At 38.4% G+C, this 12,055-nt stretch overlaps 1 non-coding gene across 1 annotated transcript; it reads right to left on the reverse strand.

Annotated features, from left to right (window-relative positions):
• Positions 1–1,667: 1,667 nt before the first annotated feature.
• Positions 1,668–1,775, reverse strand: LOC148546575 (small nucleolar RNA R71). Its single transcript, XR_015900545.1, has one exon. It is a non-coding gene; the product is annotated as a small nucleolar RNA R71 (small nucleolar RNA).
• Between the last annotated feature and the right edge of the window lie 10,280 nt (positions 1,776–12,055).

The following is a 12,055-nucleotide window of genomic DNA, read 5'->3' on the forward strand; positions in this document are numbered from 1 at the left end:
CTTGCATGTTTTCTTTGCATTAAAAGATTTTTCAAAAATATGTTCTTGATGTTCATCATGATCTTCATAGTGTTCTTGGTGTTCATCTTGACATTCATAGCATTCTTGCATACATTCATTGTTTTGATCCATAACTTTCATGCATTGCATAATTTTCATGTTTTTCCTCTCATTATAAAAATTCAAAAATCAAAAAAATATCTTTCCCTCTTTTCTCTCATAAAATTCGAAAATTTGGATTGACTTTTTCAAAACTTTTTAAAATCTAGTTGTTTCTTATGAGTCAAATCAAACTTTCAATTTAAAAATCTTATCTTTTTCAAAATCTTTTTCAAAAATCAAATCTTTTTCATTTTTCTTAGTAATTTTCGAAAATTTCAAAAATCTTTTTCTTAATGTTTCATCAAATTTTCGAAAATATTATCATCAATTAATGTTTTGATTCAAAAATTTCAAGTTTGTTACTTGCGTGTTAAGAAAGATTCAAACTTTAAGTTCTAGAATCATATTTTGTGATTTCTTGTGAATCAAGTCATTAATTGTGATTTTAAAAATCAAATATTTTTCAAAACTAATTTCAAATCATATCTTTTCAAAAATATCTTCTTATCTTATCCTTTTCAAAAATTTGATTTCAAAATATCTTTTCTAACTTCTTATCTTCTTATCTTTTCAAAAAAATTGATTTTCAAAATTTGTTTCAACTAACTAACTAACTTTTTGTTTGTTTCTTATCTTTTTCAAAACTACCTAACTAACTCTCTCTCTCTCATTTTCGAAAATATCTTCCCTCTTTTTCAAAATTTCTTTTTAATTAACTAATTATTTTAATTTTTGATTTTTTATTTTCGAAAATTACTAACCTTTTTCAAAAACTATTTTTGAAAATCACAAACTCTTTTTCAAAAATTATTTTCGAAAATCTTCCTTCTCTCTCATCTCCTTCTATTTTATTTATTCATCTACTAACACTTCTCTTCATCTCACATCACTGCTCCTATCCTTACCCTTGTGTTTGGATTCTTCATTCTTCTTCACCCATATTCCTTTTCTTCTTCTACTAACAATAAGGAACCTCTTTACTGTGACATAGAGGATTCCTCTTCTCTTCTTGTTTTCTTCTCTTTCTTATGAGCAGGAACAAGGAAAAAGGCATTCTTGTTGAAGCTGATCTAGAACCTGAAAGGACTCTGAAGAGGAAACTAAGAGAAGCTAAATTACAACAATTCAGAGACAACCTTATTGAAAATTTCGCACAAGTAAAGGAGATGGCAGCCGAACCCAACAACAATAATGCAAGGAGAATGCTTGGTGACTTTACTGCACCTAATTCCAATTTACATGGAAGAAGCATCTCCATTCCTGCCATTGGAGCAAACAATTTTGAGCTGAAACCTCAATTAGTTTCTCTGATGCAGCAGAACTGCAAGCTTCATGGACTTCCATCTGAAGATCCTTTTCAGTTCTTAACTGAATTCTTGCAGATATGTGATACTGTTAAGACTAATGGAGTAGATCCTGAAGTCTACAGGCTCATGCTTTTCCCTTTTGCTGTAAGAGACAGAGCTAGAGTATGGTTGGATTCTCAACCTAAGGATAGCCTGAACTCTTGGGATAAGCTGGTCAAGGCTTTCTTAGCCAAGTTCTTTCCTCCTCAAAAGCTGAGCAAGCTTAGAGTGGATGTTCAAACCTTCAGACAGAAAGAAGGTGAATCCCTCTATGAAGCTTGGAAGAGATACAAAGAACTGACCAAAAAGTGTCCTTCTGACATGCTTTCAGAATGGACCATCCTGGATATATTCTATGATGGTTTATCTGAGCTATCAAAGATGTCATTGGATACTTCTGCAGGTGGATCCATTCACCTAAAGAAAACGCCTGCAGAAGCTCAAGAACTCATTGACATGGTTGCTAATAACCAGTTTATGTACACTTCTGAGAGGAATCCTGTGAGTAATGGGACGCCTATGAAGAAGGGAGTTCTTGAAGTTGATACTCTGAATGCCATATTGGCTCAGAATAAAATATTGACTCAGTAAGTCAATATGATTTCACAGAGTCTGAATGGAATGCAAGCTGCATCCAATAGTACTCAAGAGGCATCTTCTGAAGAAGAAGCTTATGATCCTGAGAACCCTGCAATAGCAGAGGTGAATTACTTAGGTGAACCTTATGGAAACACCTATAACTCATCATGGAGAAATCATCCAAATTTCTCATGGAATGATCAAAAGCCTCAACAAGGCTTTAATAATGGTGGAAGAAATAGGTTTAACAATAGTAAACCTTTTCCATCATCCACTCAGCAACAGACAGAGAATTCTGAGCAGAATCCATCTAGCTTAGCAAACTTAGTCTCTGATCTATCTAAGGCCACTGTAAGTTTCATGAATGAAACAAGGTCTTCCATCAGAAATTTGGAAGCACAAGTGGGCCAGCTGAGTAAAAGGATCACTGAAATCCCTCCTAGTACTCTCCCAAGCAATACAGAAGAGAATCCAAAAGGAGAGTGCAAGGCCATTGACATAAGCATCATGGCCGAACCTGTAAGGGAAGGAGAGGACGTGAATCCCAAGGAGGAAGACCTCCTGGACGTCCAGTGATCAATAAGGAGCTTCCCTCTGAGGAACCAAAGGACTCTGAGGCTCATCTAGAGACCATAGAGATTCCATTGAACCTCCTTATGCCATTCATGAGCTCTGATGAGTATTCCTCTTCTGAAGAGAATGAGGATGTTACTAAAGAGCAAGCTGCCAAGTTCCTTGGTGCAATCATGAAGCTGAATGCCAAATTATTTGGCATTGAGACTTGGGAAGATGAACCTCCCTTGTTCACCAATGAACTAAGTGATCTGGATCAACTGACATTGCCTCAGAAGAGACAGGATCCTGGAAAGTTCATAATACCTTGTACCATAGGCACCATGATCTTTAAGGCTCTGTGTGACCTTGGCTCAGGAATAAACCTCATGCCCCTCTCTGTAATAGAGAAACTGGGAATCTATGGGGTACAAGCCAATAAAATCTCATTAGAGATGGCAGAAAATTCAAGAAAACAGGCTTATGGACAAGTAGAGGACGTGTTAGTAAAGGTTGAAGGCCTTTACATCCTTGGTGATTTCATAGTCCTAGACACTGGAAAGGAAGAGGATGAATCCATCATCCTAGGAAGGCCTTTCCTAGCCACAGCAAGAGCTGTGATTGATGTGGACAGAGGAGAATTGATCCTTCAATTAAATAAGGACAACCTTGTGTTTACAACTCAAGGATATCTCTCTGCATCCATGGAGAGGAAGCAGAAAAAGCTTCTCTCAAAACAGAGTTAACTAGAGCCCCCCACAGTCAAACTCTAAGTTTGGTGTTGGGAGGCCACAACCAAACTCTAAGTTTGGTGTTGAACTCCCATATCCAAACTCTAAGTTTGGTGTTGGGGAGTCTCAACAATGCTCTGAACATCTGTGAGGCTCCATGAGAGTCCACTGTCAAGCTATTGACATTAAAGAAGCGCTTGTTGGGAGGCAACCCAATTTTTATTTATCTAATCTTTATTTTCATTGTTTTTCATGTTTTATTAGGTTCATGATCAAGTAGAGTCACAAAATAAATATAAAAATTGAAAACGGAATCAAAAACAGCGGAAGAAAAATCACACCCTGGAGGAGGCATCTGTCTGGCGTTCAACGCCAGAACAGAGCATGGTTCTGGCGCTGAACGCCCAAAATGGGCAGTGTCTGAGCACTGAACGCCCAGAACAAGCATGGTTCTGGCGTTCAACGCCAGAAATGGGCAACAAATGGGCATTGAACGCCCAAAATGGGCACCAACCTGGCGCTGAACGCCCAGAGTTGTGTGCAAGGGCATTTTGCATGCCTAAATTGGTGCAGGGATGTAAATGCCTTGACACCTCAGGATCTGTGGACCCCACAGGATCATCTCAGGATCTGTGAATCCCCACCCACCTCACCCTCTCTCTCTCCATTCATGGTCATCCCTTCTATTTTCCATTCACCACTCACATCCATACACACATCCCTCTATCTCCTCCATATCTTCTTCTTCTTTATCTATTCTTTCTTCTCTTGCTCGAGGGCGAGCAATATTCTAAGTTTGGTGTGGTACAAGCATAAGCTTTTTGTTTTTCCATTACCATTAATGGCACCTAAGGCCAGAGAAACCTCAAGAAAGAGGAAAGGGAAGACAAATGCTTCCACCTTTGAGCCATGGGAGATGGAAAGATTCATCTCACAAGCCCATCACTAAGAAAAGGATGGAGCAAACAAGAGAGCACATTCATGAATCTCAACAGGCACATGAAGAAGCTCATCATCAAGAAATCCCTGAGATACCTCAAGGGATGCACTTTCCTCCACAAAATTTTTGGGAGCAAATCAACACCTCCCTAGGAGAATTAAGTTCCAACATGGGACAATTAAGGGTGGAACATCAAGAGCACTCCATCATCCTTCATGAAATAAGAGAAGATCAAAAAGCAATGAGGGAGGAGCAATAAAGACAAGGAAGAGACATAGAAGAGCTCAAGGACATCATTGGTTCCTCAAGAAGGAAACGCCATCATCACTAAGGTGGACTCATTCCTTGTTCTTACTTTCTCTATTTTTCGTTTTCTCTATGTTAAGTGCTTATCCATATTTGTGTCTTCATTACATGATCATTAGTATTTAGTAACTATGCCTTAAGGTTATGAATGTCCTATGAATCCATCACCTCTCTTAAATGAAAAATGTTTGAATTCAAAAGAACAAGAAGTACATGAGTTTCGAATTTAACCTTGAACTTAGTTTAATTATATTGATGTGGTGACAATACTTCTTGTTTTTTGAATGAATGCTTGAACAGTGCATATGTCTTTTGAAGTTGTTGTTCATGAATGTTAAATATGTTGGCTCTTGAAAGAATGATGACTAGGAGACATGTTATTTGATAATCTAAAAAATCATAAAAATGATTCTTGAAGCAAGAAAAAGCAGCAAGGAACAAAGCTTGCAGAAAAAAAAAATATAGGCGAAAAAAAAAGTAGAAAGAAAAAGAAAAAGCAAGCAGAAAAAGCCAAAGCTCTTAAAACCAAGAGGCAAGAGCAAAAAGCCAATAACCCTTAAAACCAAAAGGCAAGGAAAATAAAAAGGATCCCAAGGCTTTGAGCATCAGTGAATAGGAAGGCCTAAAGGAATAAAATCCTGGTCTAAGCGGCTAAACCAAGCTGTCCCTAACCATGTGCTTGTGGCGTGAAGGTGTCAAGTGAAAACTTGAGACTGAGCGGTTAAAATCAAGGTCCAAAGCAAAAAAAAAGAGTGTGCTTAAGAATCCTGGACACCTCTAATTGGGGACTTTAGCAAAGCTGAGTCACAATCTGAAAAGGTTCACCCAATTATGTGTCTGTGGCATTTATGTATCCGGTGGTAATACTGGAAAACAAAGTGCTTAGCGCCACGGCCAAGACTCATAAAGAAGCTGTGTTCAAGAATCATCATACTGAACTAGGAGAGTCAATAACACTATTCGAAATCTGAAGTTCCTATAGATGCCAATCATTCTGAACCTCAATGGATAAAGTGAGATGCCAAAACTATTCAAAAGGCAAAAAGCTATAAGTCCCGCTCATATGATTGAAGCTTTGTTTCATTGATAGTTTGGAATTTATAGTATATTCTCTTCTTTTTATCCTACTTGATTTTCAGTTGCTTGGGGATAAGCAACAATTTAAGTTTGGTGTTGTGATGAGCGGATAATTTATACGCTTTTTGGCATTGTTTTTAGTATGTTTTTAGTAGGATCTAGTTACTTTTAGGGATGTTTTCATTATTTTTTATGTAAAATTCACATTTCTGGACTTTACTATGAGTTTGTGTGTTTTTCTGTGATTTCAGGTATTTTCTGGCTGAAATTGAGGGATTTGAGCAAAAATCAGATTCAGAGGTTGAAGAAGGACTGCTGATGCTATTGGATTCTGACCTCCCTGCACTCAAAATAGATTTTCTGGAGCTACAGAACTCAAAATGGCGCGCTTCCAATTGCGTTGGAAAGTAGACATCCAGGGCTTTCCAGAAATATATAATAGTCTATACTTTGCCCAAGTTTAGACGATGCAAACTGGCGTTCAACGCCACCACTCTGTCCAATTCTGGCGTCCAGCGCCAGAAACAAGTTGCAAAGTGGAGTTCAACGCCCAAAATGGCACAAAAGGTGGCGTTCAACTCCAGGAATGACCTCTACACGTGTAACACTCAAGCTCAGCCCAAGCACACACCAAGTGGGCCCCGGAAGTAGATTTATGCATCAATTACTTACTTTTGTAAACCCTAGTAGCTAGTTTATTATAAATAGGACCTTTTACTATTGTATTAGACATCTTTGAATCTTTTGATCTTTGGATTATCTTTTGATCTTTGGACGCCTGGTTCTTAGATCAGAGGGGCTGGCCTCTCGGCCATGCCTGGACCTTTCACTTATGTATTTTCAACGGTAGAGTTTCTACACTCCATAGATTAAGGTGTGGAGCTCTGCTGTCCCTCAAGGATTAATACAAAGTACTACTGTTTTCTATTCAATTCATCTTATTTCGCTTCTAAGATATTCATTCGCACTTCAACCTGAATGAGATGAACGTGACAATCATCATCATTCCCTATGAACGCGTGCCTGACAACCACTTCCGTTCTACCTTAGATTGAATGAGTATCTCTTAGATCTCTTAATCAGAATCTTCGTGGTGTAAGCTAGATTGATGGCGGCATTCATGAGAATCCGGAAAGTCTAAACCTTGTCTGTGGTATTCCGAGTAGGATTCAGGGATTGAATGACTGTGACGAGCTTCAAACTCGCGAGTGCTGGGCGTAGTGACAGACGCAAAAGGATAGTAAATCCTATTCCAGCATGATCGAGAACCGACAGATGAATAGCCGTGCCGTGACAGTGTGCGTTGACCATTTTGACTGAGAGGATAAGATGTAACCATTGACAAGGGTGATGCCTCTAGACGATTAGCCGTGCCGTGACAGGGCATTTGGATCATTTTCCCGAAAGAAGACCGAAAGTAGCCATTGACAATGGGATGCATCACATAAAGCCAGCCATGGAAAGGAGTAAGACTGATTGGGTGAAGATAGCAGGAAAGCAGAGGTTCAGAGGAACGAAAGCATCTCTATTCGCTTATCTGAAATTCTCACCAATGATTTACATAAGTATTTCTATCCCTGTTTTATTAATTATTTTCGAAAACCCCATTACCATTTTATATCCGCCTGACTGAGATTTACAGGGTGACCATAGCTTGCTTCATACCAACAATCTCCGTAGGATTCGACCCTTACTCACGTAAGGTATTACTTGGACGACCCAGTGCACTTGCTGGTTAGTTGTGCGAAGTTGTGAACCATGGTATTGGCATCATGTTTTTGGCGCCATTACCAGGGAAAGAAAGAGCGATGAATTTTACATAATTAAAGTGTAATCACAATTTCTGCGCACCAGTGAGAACTTCCCAACCTCTTTTTCGAATCTCATATCGGATATCCGGATACTCATTCCTTTTGAGCATGAAAGGGACCTCAGGGATCACCTTCTTCTTGGCCACAACTTCATAGAAGTGGTCTTGATGGACCTTTAAGATGAATCTCTCCATCTCCCATGACTCGGAGGTGGAAGCTTTTGCCTTCCCTTCCCTTCCCTTCCCTTAGGTGCCATAAATGGTTATGGAAAAACAAAAAGCAACGCTTTTACCATACCAAACTTAGAAGGTTTGCTCGTTCTCGAGCAAAAGAGGAAAGAAGGGAGTAGAAGAAGAAGAAGAAAATAGAGGAGATAGAAAGGTGTGAGTGGTTCGGCCAAGGGGGGAAAGAAGTGTTTATGATGTGTGAAAATGAAGGAGGGATGAGAGGTTTATATAGGAGTGGAGAGAGGGGTAGGGTTCGTGTATTAGGGGTTGGGTTTGGGAGGAAAAGGATTTGAATTTGAATTGTGAGGTGGGTGGGGTTTTTGGGGAAGAGTGGGTGGAGGTGATTGGTGAGGGGTATTTGGGGAAGGGTGTTATGGGAAGGTGTGAAGAAGAGAGAGAGAGAGAGTTGAGGTAGGTGGGGATCCTGTGGGGTCCACATATCTTGAGGTGTCAAGGATTTCTCATCCCTGCACCATTTTGGCGTGTAAACGCCCCTTTGAGTGCCAATCCTGGCGTTAAACGCCAGGTTGCTGCCCTTTTCTGGCATTTAACGCCAGCTTTTCTCCCCTTTATGGCGTTAAACGCCAACTTGTCTTCCCTTTCTGGCGTTAAACGCCAGCTTGGTGCCCTTTTCTGGCATTAAACGCCCAGAATGGTGCCAAACTGGGTGTTTAACGCCCATTCTACTACCCTTACTGGCGTTTAAACGCCAGTAAGCTCATCCTCCAGGGTGTGCTATTTTCAATGCTATTTTTTATTTTAGCTTTTGTTTTTGTGACTCCACATTATCATCATCCTAAAGAAAACATAAAATAACAATGAAAAATAGAAATTTAACATAGATAAGTAAAGATTGGGTTGCCTCCCAACAAGCGCTTCTTTAATGTCAATAGCTTGACAGTGGGCTCTCATGGAGCCTCACAGATACTCAGAGCATGATCATGGCCTCCTGATGAGCGGATAATTTATATGCTTTTTGGCATTGTTTTTAGTATATTTTTAGTATGTTTTAGTTAATTTTTATTTTGTTTTTATTAGTTTTTAATTAAAAATCACAATTCTGGACTTTACTATGAGTTTGTGTGTTTTTCTATGATTTCAGGTATTTTCTGGCTGAAATTGAGGGACCTGAGCAAAAACCTGATTCAGAGACTGAAAAAGGACTGCAGATGCTGTTGGATTCTGACCTCTCTACATTCTAAGTGGATTTTCTGGAGCTACAGAAGCCCAATTGGCGCGCTCTTAATTGCTTTGGAAAGTAGACATCCTGGGCTTTCCAGCAATATATAATAGTCCATACTTTGCCCGAGATTTGATGGCCCAAACAGGCATTCCAAGTCAGCTCAAGAATTCTGGCGTTTAACGTCGGAACTGGCACAAAAGCTGGCGTTTAACTCCAAGAAAAGTCTCTACACATGGAAGCTTCAATGCTCAGCCCAAGCACACACCAAGTGGGCCCGGAATTAGATTTTTACATCATTTACTCATTTCTGTAAACCCTAGGCTACTAGTTATCTATAAATAGGATCTTTTGCTATTGTATTTTCATCTTTGTTTAGTCTTATGCTACCTTAGATCACGTTTTGGGGGCTGGCCTCACGGCCATGCCTAGAACTTGTTCTTATGTATTTTCAACGGTGGAGTTTCTACACACCATAGATTAAGGTGTGGAGCTTTGCTGTTCCTCATGAATTAATGCAATTACTACTGTTTTTCTATTCAATTCACGCCTACTTCTTCTCTAAGATATCACTTGTTCTTCAACTTGATGAATGTGATGATCAGTGACACTCATCATCATTCTCACCTATGAACGCATGCCTGACAACCACCTCCGTTCTACCTTCGATTGAGTGTGTATCTCTTAGCCTTCTGGTTCATGACGCATGGGTGCCTCGCCTGACAACCGAGCTCTCCATTCCATGAAATCAGAGTCTTCATGGTATAGGCGAGAATGAATTGGCAGCATTCTTGAGATCCGAAAAGTCTAAACCTTGTCTGTGGTATTCCGAGTAGGATCCGGGATGGGATGACTGTGACGAGCTTCAAACTCGCGAGTGTGGGGCGTGTGACAGACGCAAAAGGATCAATGGATCCTATTCCGACATGATCGAGAACCAACAGCTGATTAGCCGATGTTGTGACAGAGCATCAGGACCATTTTCACTGAGAGGACGGGAGGTAGCCATTGACAACGGTGAAACCCAACATAAGCTTGCCATGGAAGGGAGTACGAGTGATTGGGAGAAGGCAATGGGAAAGCAGAGGTTCAGGAGGAACAAAGCATCTTCATACGCTTATCTGAAATCCACCAATGAATTACATAAGTATCTCTATCTTTATTTTATGTTTTTCTTTTAATTATCAATTCTCCATAACCATTTGAATCCGCCTGACTGAGATTTACAAGATGACCATAGCTTGCTTCAAGCCGACAATCTCCGTGGGATCGACCCTTACTCGCGTAAGGTTTATTACTTGGACGACCCAGTGCACTTGCTGGTTAGTTGTACGGAGTTGTGATAAAGAGTTGAGATTACAATTATGCGTACCATGTTGATGGCGCCATTGATGATCACAATTTTGTGCACCAAGTTTTTGGCACCGTTGCCGAGGATTGTTCGAGTTTGGACAACTGACGGTTCATCTTGTTGCTTAAATTAGGTAATTTTATTTTATTTTGTTCTTCAGAGTTCGTAAGCATGAATTCTAGAGTTTCAGGTGATGTTTTTATCATCACAAAAGCTGATTGATCCTCATCAATTTAGCTATTGAATGTAATGTCCTGCTGAAGCTTAGCTAGCCATGTCTAATCTTTTTAGACTAAAAGCTTTAGACTAACATTGCATGATTCCTGGAAATTCATATTAAGAATTTTGAAATCCTTATTTTCTTTTCCATATAATTTTCAAAAAATCCAAAAAAAAATTTTAAAATCTTAAAATAAAAAATATTTTATGTTTCTTGTTTGAGTCTAATGTCTAATTTTAAGTTTGGTGTCAATTGCATTCTTCTAATTTTCGAAATTACATGCATCATGTTCTTCATTGATCTTCAAGTTGTTCTTGATGATTTCCTTGCTCTAATCTTTAAATTCTCTTGTTTAGTGTCTTTTGTTATTTCTCACATGCATTCTCCATTTGTTAGTGTCTCTAATATGAAAAATTTCTAAGTTTGGTGTCCTGCATGCATTGTTTATTTGATCTTGGTTTTCTATGTTTAGTTGCATTTTGGTTGTTTCTCATCATCAAAAATTCAAAAAAAAAAATTATATATATCTTTTCAAGTCAATAATACAGAGAATTGAAGATTCAGAACATGCAGCAGAGGAATTACACAGAAAAAGCTGGGCATTCAAAACGCCCAGTGAAGAAGGAAAACTGGCGTTTAAACGCCAGCCAGGGTACCTGGCTGGGCGTTTAACGCCCAAAAAGGTAGTGTTTTGGGCGTTAAACGCCAGAATGGATACCATTCTGGGCGTTTAACGCCAGGATGGCACAAGAGGGAAGATTTTGTTTTTAATTCATATTTTTTTCAAGTTTTCATAATTTTTCAAAATCAAATCTTTTTCAAATCATATCTTTTCAATCATATCTTTTCAAAATCAATTTCTTTACATTTTTTTTATTTTCGAAAATTCTTGCTCCAATTCATGATTTAATTCAAAATTTTCAAGTTGTTACTTGCCTATTAAGAAAGGATTAAATTTTAAATTCTAGAATCATATCTTCTAATCTCTTGTTAGTCAAGTAATCACTTTAATTCTAAAAACTTTCTTTTTTTTAATTTGATTTTCAATCATCTCTTCTCAATCATATATTTTCAATCACATTTTTTCTTAAAAATAATTTTCAATCATATCTTTTTGATTTCTAATTTCAAAATCTTTTTCAAAAATCACTTAATTTCCTTCCCAATCTTAATTTTCGAAAATCATCAATCAAATTTTCAAAATTTCTTTTAAGTATTTCAAAAATTTTTTACTTTAATTTCGAAAATTCTTTCCTTCTTCTCACATCCTTCTATTTAAGGACTAACACTCCTCCACTATCAACAATTCGAACTCTATCCCTCTTGATAAGTTCGAATTCTTCTCTTTCTACCTTCTCCTTCTATTCTTCTTTTCCTCTGACACCTCAAGGAATCTCTATACTGTGACATAGAGGATTCCATACTTTCTTGTTCTCTTATCTTTCATATGAGCAGGAACAAAGACAAAAGCATTCTTGTTGAAGCTGATCCTGAACTTGAAAGGACCTTGAAGCGAAAGCTAAGAGAAGCTAAAAAGGACCTAACAGAAATCTTCAAACAAGAAGAAGACATGACAGCCGAAAACAACAACAATGCCAACAATGCAAGGAAAGTGCTTGGTGACTTTACTGCA

The sequence above is a fragment of the Arachis ipaensis genome, chromosome B9, assembly GCF_059453495.1.
Source record: "Arachis ipaensis isolate K30076 ecotype BB chromosome B9, ASM5945349v1, whole genome shotgun sequence".
In the NCBI taxonomy this organism is placed as follows: Eukaryota; Viridiplantae; Streptophyta; class Magnoliopsida; order Fabales; family Fabaceae; genus Arachis; species Arachis ipaensis.